This window comes from Moschus berezovskii, chromosome 13 (genome assembly GCF_049115385.1).
Source record: "Moschus berezovskii isolate FMDL1 chromosome 13, NW_MosBer_1.0, whole genome shotgun sequence".
NCBI classification, from domain to species: domain Eukaryota; kingdom Metazoa; phylum Chordata; class Mammalia; order Artiodactyla; family Moschidae; genus Moschus; species Moschus berezovskii.
This window is the reverse complement of record NC_142472.1, coordinates 37,763,017-37,771,463: the sequence shown is the minus strand read 5'-3', so window position 1 is coordinate 37,771,463 and position 8,447 is coordinate 37,763,017.

Sequence of the window (8,447 nt, the reverse complement as noted above, 5' to 3'; positions counted from 1 at the left end):
ACCTATCCTAGGATGTACCTGAAGCTCAGCCTGAGCCAGCCCTCAAACCACCTGTCCCCTTCTTTCCTTAAAGTCTTGATGGCAGTTAATTCACTATGTCTCGTCACCCATCCCTCATAAAAAAAGGAGTCTCATCGAGTCTTTTCACATTTTTTATACTGATGATTTTATGTGTTTCCTCCTCTCTGGCCAGCCCCCTACTATCTAACTGTCACAATATTTTATATTTTCAAGAAATCTCAGTTCACGATGAAGAAAAATTCCATCATTTTAATCATCTTTAACAGAAGACTCATTAAACCTTCTTGATTTGATTTAAATCTAGTTTTCTCTTAAGAATACAATTTCCTTTAGCCCTCTTCACTAAAATCAATCATCCCCCCTTTTCAGCATTAGGGAGACCTAGGTTCAATCCCTGGGTTGGAAAGATCCCCTGGAGAAGGGAACCCACTCCAGTACTCTGGCCTGGAGAATTTCACTGACTCTATAGTCCACGGAGGCACAAAGAGTCGGATAAAAATGAAAAAATTTCACTTTCACCTTTAGCATTAGGGTTTGGTATGTGTGTGAGTGATTGGAGGAGGACAGAGTCCCCAGGACTGGCTGGAAAGCATTGGTCTCCTGTCATTGCGTAAATAGCCCTTGTCCTGTGGAGATTAAACCATTCAGCCTATGTACCCAGTAGGCATCCTCATAGATGACCTTCTACAAATATCTAGAAGCTTTCATCTGACTTACGTTCGTCATCTTAAACTCTTATTTAGCCATTATTCTAAATGACTTGTCAGTCCATACACACAAGGCCATTGTTCTAACCTCATGGTGTCCTGTCCTCCTTGCCTCAATGTCTGGCAATCTCTTTCCACCCTATACACTTGAATGTTCATCCCCAGGGACTGTTTTGACTCTGAAACCTTGAAGTTGGATTTCCCATTTTCACCTTTTTTTTTTTTATTGGAGTAGAGTTGATTTACAAAGTTATATTCATTTCTACCGTACAGCAAAGCAAGTCAGTTATACATGTACATATATTCACTCTTTTAAAGATTCTTTTCCCATATAGATCATTACAGAGTATTGAGTAGAGTTCCCTGTGCTATACAAAAAGTCCTTATTAGTTATCTATTTTATATAGTAGTGTGTCCCAGTCAATCCCAATCTCCTGATTTGTCTCTCCCTCTCCCATACCCCCTGGTAACCATAAGTTTGTGTCCTATTTTCTAATCACCATCTCCTCTTCTAGCATTTTTACCTATTATGTACACTAAACAGATCCTTTGATCATATTCAGATATTCAGGCGCTTAATGTCTTGATTTTTCTCCTAATTTTGTCAGTCTCTTTGAAGGTTCATTACTTTCTGTACCTGATCTAAACTCAGGGGCCTGATAATTTATTCTCTTATCTTACTTTCCATTCTCTTCCCTCATTACCTTTACACTTTTCCCTCCTTCCCAACTTTCCAGGAAAACACCTGCTTTATATCAATCTGTCCACTCTATGTCAGCAACTCCATTGAGGTCCACACATTAGGTACTTAATAAATACTGAATTAATTAGTTGCACTTCTTACATTAGATGTTATCATTGCATCAGACCATAGTAGAGTGGAGCATTTTAGCCACCTTCGGGTTATTAGGAATCTCTTACAATCAGCTTCCTGCAATAGCCAGCTCTAATCTCCCTTGATCTAACAGTGCTTTACTACCAATGATCAATACCAAATTTATTTGAAGCAAAGTAAGTGCACTTATCAGTAATTCTTTTCAACATTTTTAGTAACTTTCCTGTTCTAGGATGTGGAAAGAAGGTACTAAGCATAAAAATTGATTCTCCGTATCATCAGGGACAACTAGAGTTCACCGTATTGAAGCTGAATCTTGAACTCTGAATAGAAACTCATCTGTGTAGGAAAGTGAACAAGAAATTTCAGGCAAAATTATAGGCAAATTCAAAAGGTGTCAAAGTGTATAGTGTTTTCAAGGAAAGGCTGAGGAAAGCAAGCTATATTTTCTAAGTGCCTATTTTTGCGAGCCTTGTGTAAGGCACTTTAAATACATTACCTAGCAAGCAGTTCAGTGAACTTGAAAATAGGGAACCTGGGAGAAAGAAGTGATGGAAGGTGGTCAGATGAGGTTGGAAAGTTAGCATGTTGCAAGGTTCTGAAAGATCTTATATGAAATATAAAGTTTTATTTTTACTTAAAGGTAATAAGTCATTTTGGAGAAGGAAATGGTAACCCACTCCAGTATTCTTGCCTGGAGAATCCCATGGATGGAGAAGCCTGGTAGGCTACAGTCCACGGGGTCGCAAAGAGTCGGACACGATTGAGCGACTGAACGGAACGGAACGGAATAAGTAATTTTAGCATTTTAAATAGGGAATGATGTAATCATATCGACATTTTTGGAGGATCACTGATGACTGTAAGAAGGAAGAACCCAGGATGTTCAATGACGTGAGCCACTCCTAATTTCCTACCTTTTCCCCAGCATCTACTACTGCTGTTGTTATCATTTAGTCGCTAAGTCGTGTCTGATTCTTTGCCACCCCATGGACTGTAACTTGCCAGACTCCTGTTCATGGGTTTTCCCAGGCAAGAATACTGGAGTGGATTGCCATGCCCTCCTCCAAGGGATATTCCTGTCCCAGGGATCAAACCCACACCTCCTGCATTGGCAGGCGGATTCTTTACCACTGAGTCACCTGGGAAGCCTCATCTACTACTGCAGTTGACGCTTAATAAAGAGTCACAGCAGATATAAATGAAGGAATGAGACTGGAAGTACAGAGGATAATTGGGAGGTTTTTGCAACAGTTCAGATGAGGGAAGTCTGATCTAAGGTCATAATGGTACAGGTGGAGAAGAGAGGCCAGAAAGACGTGGGGGACACTGGATTCGTGATTTAAGAGAGAGAGAAGAATTCAAGATAAGTAAAAGATTTGATACCAGGTAGTGCACTTTGGTTTTATAATAATAATTCCTACCCCAGAGGATTTTAGATCATCAAATGTTAATGAACTAATGTATGCAATACATTTTATTAATGAATGAAATACACTTGGGGATTGTGTTTGACTGTGAGCAAGAGAAATTTCTATAACCTAAGTTTAAATACATTAGGACTTTTATTTTCTAACATAAGAAAACCAGAGTCAGGTGCTGTATCAGGACTGATATGGCCTTCTATAAAGCCACCAGATTGTCAGTTCCTCTGGCTTTCAGTTCTGCAATTTTTCTAAATGTATGTGCTATAGGCTGAATGGTTGTGTGCCCACAAAATTCATATATTGAAACCCAATGTCCAAGGTGATGTTATTAGGGGGTGAAGACTTTTTAAGGTGATTATGTCATGAGGGCAGAGCACTCAAGAATAGGTTTAGCGCTTTTATAAAAGAGGTCCAAGAAAGCTTCCCTCTTCCACCCCGTGAGAATACAAGTCTCCAGTCTGCAATTTGGAAGAGGGCTCTCAGCAGAACCCCACCATGCTGGCAGCCCAATCTTGGGCAACTAGTTCCAGAACTGTAAGCAATATATTTCAGCTCTTTATAAGCCACCCAATCTGCGATATTTTGTTATAGCAGCCTGGACGGACTAAGAAAGGATGGTTTTCACCTCATAGCCACCAACCAGGGTTGGGTGAGTATTCCATAAAGGTCAAAGGGGAAGATCAAAGAACAAAGGATGTTCTCTGGCTGATTTGCCCCTTATGTGCAGTGTTCCCCGAAAGTTCCACCACATGGGCCGTAGCTTCATCACTTTGTCCCCTCGTACAAGAAGGACTGGAAAAAGCAGTGTTTTCATTACCCACGTTGCAAGACAGGAAACAGTCAGTGTTCACTTGAAAGGGAAAAGAGCCAAACAAGCATGAGCAGTGTCTTTCATAGCATCTAGAAAGGGGAGGTGGTTTGAGAAGGGGTTGGAACCAAAGCCACAGGTTCAAGAGCCAAGCTCTCACCACTGGTCCACACTGCCTGTCCACTAAGGGCAGAACTGGGCAGTCCTTTGGCACCACCTGTCCCGTCCAAACCTTCTTAACTCAAGGCCATGTATGGGCTTGAAAGCTCCAGGATACTCCTTAGAGTTTATGACATGTCTGAGGAGTTTCTGAAAAAGATGTTTTCAACTTTAACAGGCTCCTCAGAAGAACGTGAGACCCACAGAGGATGAGAGCAAGCTCTGACTGAATAGCTCCCAGTGCGGGAGTAAGTGCTGCCACTACACAAGCACGCTGAAGCCAATTTTCTGTGTGCTCACACACACACACACTCCCATACACACTCACACACGTACACACACATACACACTCTCACAATGGAGGGAGGTGATATCATTACACCTTGATTGTTTTGACCATTTCTGATTTAGAAAGATTAGAGGTTTTCCTTGTGCTTCTTCATGGTACTCAAGAGAGTTCAAGTTGATACCAAACTTTAGAAAATTGAATGAGGATGGTCACAGAAGAAAGATCATCTCTCTATAAAGGATTTCTTTTATTTACCAATAGAGACTGGTTCATCTCCTTGGTTTTAAGACAATTTTCTTATTCCTATATGTACCCCAATCTATAGGTTGAAACGGAGCCCAGGACAACCCTTCTGTGAGGGTGAGTTCTTCCACTGGTCCCAGTGTCTTCCTGCAACATCTCATTCACTAAGAAACCCCTGGAACTACTGGTGTCTCGTGTTTGCTCCATCCCCAGTGTTGCTAACATCGTCTGTTATGCTTTAGTGTTTCTTTTTACTTTAAAAATTATAACCTCTGGGACTTCCCTGGTGGTCCAGCGTTTAAGAATCAGCCTGCCAAAGCAGGGGACTCCAGTTTGATCCCTGGGTTGGGAAGATTCCACATGCCGCGGGGCAACTAAACCTGTGTGCCATAAGCACTGAGCCCACTCTCGAGAGCGGTGAGCCAGAACTACTGAGCCCACAAGCTCTAGAGCCCGTGCTCAGCAACAAGAGAAGCCACCGCAGTGACAAGCTTTCACATCTCAACCAGAGAGTAACTCCTGCTTGCCACGACTAAAGAAAGCCTTCAAGCAACAATGAAGACCCAAGTGCAGCCATAAATAAATATATAAAAATTTAAAGTACAACCTGTGTCTTTTGCTTAAAAATGAGATTATAGATACAATGCATAGTCAGTTGCTGGTCAACAGTACTTACTGAGTATCTGCTATGCTTCATGCCCTCCAGCTTCCTCTAATCCTTTGCCTTCCTTCCCCACACCTAGGCTGCCCATCAGACCTAACACTCAGGTCCCTCCTGCCAAAGACTTCAGATTCCATGACCCACAAGCTTCTGGTTATGAGGAAGAGAGAGCCAAGAAAGCCTCATGTGTGTGGTGAGAGCCTGTTTGGGCAAGTGCCCATTACACCTGCAGAGGCTGAGAGATATGCTCATTAGTAGAGATGAATAAAACCATAAAGTGACTCCTGTACACATTCAACTTGACTGCTTGTATCCATACTTTAGAAGAAATGATCGCTTCTCTGAAAATGGTATTGTGTCAAGGAAGGTGCTCTTAGCTATCTATAACTGCCCTTTTTGAGCACCAGTGTCACATCTTACCCATCCTCCTTTTACGATGAAGCAAAATGATTTAAATGAACAGAGCCACACAATCTTGTCTGGAGATGTACTGAAAAATAAAGCTATATGTCAGAAGAAAGATTTTTACTCATTTGGTTCAGTAATTTAACTTCTCCCTGACCTCCATTTAAAGACATATTGATGCCATGGTTCTTCTGCCTGCTAGTTAAGTTCTAGTTTTTCAGCAGTTTCTGAAATTGAGGTTGCTTTATCAAGATCAACACTGGAGAACAGCATATTCCATGTGGCTCGAAAATGAACAGCTTTATCCCTCTTGTTTATTTCAGCGAATACACAGAGCTTTTAACTCATAATTACTTTAATATGTCCTTAGAAATGAGACTGCAGGTATACAATCTCTTTTTTTCCAAACAATCCCCCAAATCGGCATCTGTTAATGATGAGTGATTACATAATTAACTTGCACTTAAAGGAGGAGAAAGTTTCTTACCCATGTTGGAAAGAAATGACTTACAGCTATTCAAGTTCAGAATATGAAAGAATATCATAGTTGCAACAAACTGGGAAGAAAAAAATAAACAGATAACTTTACAAATCACTAGTATACTTATTTAAGACTTTCTGGCACATTCCTTGGTTGTTTTAAGAGTTTTGATTAACTGGGTTCTGGAATTATCATGCAATGTATAGATTTCTCTATGGAAAAATCAAACCTAAACTAATAGTCAGTGGTTGGCATTCTTGAGTGGGCCAAAAGCCTTAACAAATTGCAAAGAATATGTCAAAAGACAGATTGAGTTGGTTTGCTGAATTTAGGGAAATGCTTGGTCTGACAGTTAATCAATTGAAATACTTGCAATTGAAAGATTGTGTTACTAATTCTCTTCACAATTTATCTTTCTTTCCTCATCTCCTCTAAATAAAGTCTCAAAAATGACTGCCTTTGCCAATGAAGTTACCCATTTAGCATGTAGCTTTTCTGAAACATGGGTGGGTAACTGGCAAAACTCTTAATAAGCTTGGATCTTGTTTCTGAAAATCATCATGAGATGTTGCTTTTTAAGTTTCTTCCCAATCATGGTATAGGAAAGTTGAAACATGCATGAGTCAAACAACTCTAATAATTTAAAATAAACTAAGATATCGAGATGCATATAGACATATAGACAAACTTTTCGAGAAGAACACTTAAGGTTTTATCTTATTTCATCAGCGATGGATGTTGTTATCCATGGAATCTGTAGGTTTGTGTAGATTTGTCTTCCCTCACCTCTAGAAGTGACTAATTATAAAATACAAACATAAAATCATAAAATATAACTATTTCTCAGAAACTCTGAATCCTGAGCTTATTGCTTTTCCCGTCCCTACTCAGAAATATCTGAGGCTAAATAAGGGACATTCATAACACAAAGGATAAAATATAAAGCCCATTTAATTTTGTATGTTCTCTGCCCAAATTTAAAAGATGATCTACCTTTTTCATTTTTTCATGTCCTTTGATTAGAACAGTAAGTCATGAATGTATCTTCAAAATGTATCAAGCATAAAGAAAACAATATAGAAAATAATGACAAAAATGAATAAAAGGAAAGGGGGACTTAAGATTGATGAGATGAGAAATAACAACTGAATGCATATGGCCCTGTTTGGGTATTGATTCGATTTGACCACACACACCACATCTTTGCGATAATTTGGGGATCATGAATATGACTTGAGAAACCTGTATGCAGGTTGGGAAGCAACACTTAGAACTGGACATGGAACAACAGACTGGTTCCACATAGGAAAAGGAGTACATCAAGGCTGTATATTGTCACCCTGCTTATTTAACTTCTATGCAGAGTACATCATGAGAAATGCTGAGCTGGTGGAAGCACAAGCTGCAATCAAGATTACTGGGAGAAATATCAATAACCTCAGATATGCAGATGACACCACCCTTATGGCTGAAAGTGAAGAAGAACTAAAGAGTCTCTTGATGAAAGTGAAAGAGGAGAGTGAAAAAGTTGTCTTAAAGCTCAACATTCAGAAAACTAAGATCATGGCATCTGGTCCCATCACTTCATGGGAAATAGATGGGGAAACAGTGGAAACAGTGTCAGACTTTTATTTTTTTGGGCTCCAAAATCACTGCGGATGCTGATTGCAGTCATGAAATTAAAAGACGCTTACTCCTTGAAAGGAAAGTTTTGACCAACCTAGATAGTATATTAAAAAGCAGAAACATTACTTTGCCAACCAAAGTCCGTCTAGTCAAGGCTATGGTTTTTCCAGTGGTCATGTATGGATGTTAGAGTTGGACTGTGAAGAAAGGTGATTGCTGAAGAATTGATGCTTCTGAACTGTGGTGCTGGAGAAGACTCTTGAGAGTCCCTTGGACTGCAAGTAGGTCCAACCAGTCCATCCTAAAGGAGACCAGTCCTGGTTTTTCATTGGAAGGACTCATGCTAAAGTTGAAACTCCAATACTTTGGCCACCTCATGAGAAGAGTTGACTCACTGGAAAAGACTCTGATGCTGGGAAGGATTGGGGGCGGGAGGAGAAGGGGACGACAGAGAATGAGATGGCTGGATGGCATCACCGACTCGATGGACATGAGTTTGAGTGAACTCCAGGAGCTGGTGATGGACAGGGAGGCCTGGCGTGCTGTGATTCATGGGGTCACAAAGAGTCGGACACGACTGAGTGACTGAACTGATCAGATAATACTAAAAAATTACTGTTAATTCTGTTAGATTTAATTATGGCATGATACATCATGCCATTATATAAATTATATATATATATATAAAATCAGAGATGAAGAACAAAGAATTTACAGAAGAGATGGCATAACCTTTGGAGTTTGCTCTAAGATAGTTTAGGAAACAACAAGAAGGGTGGAAGAGT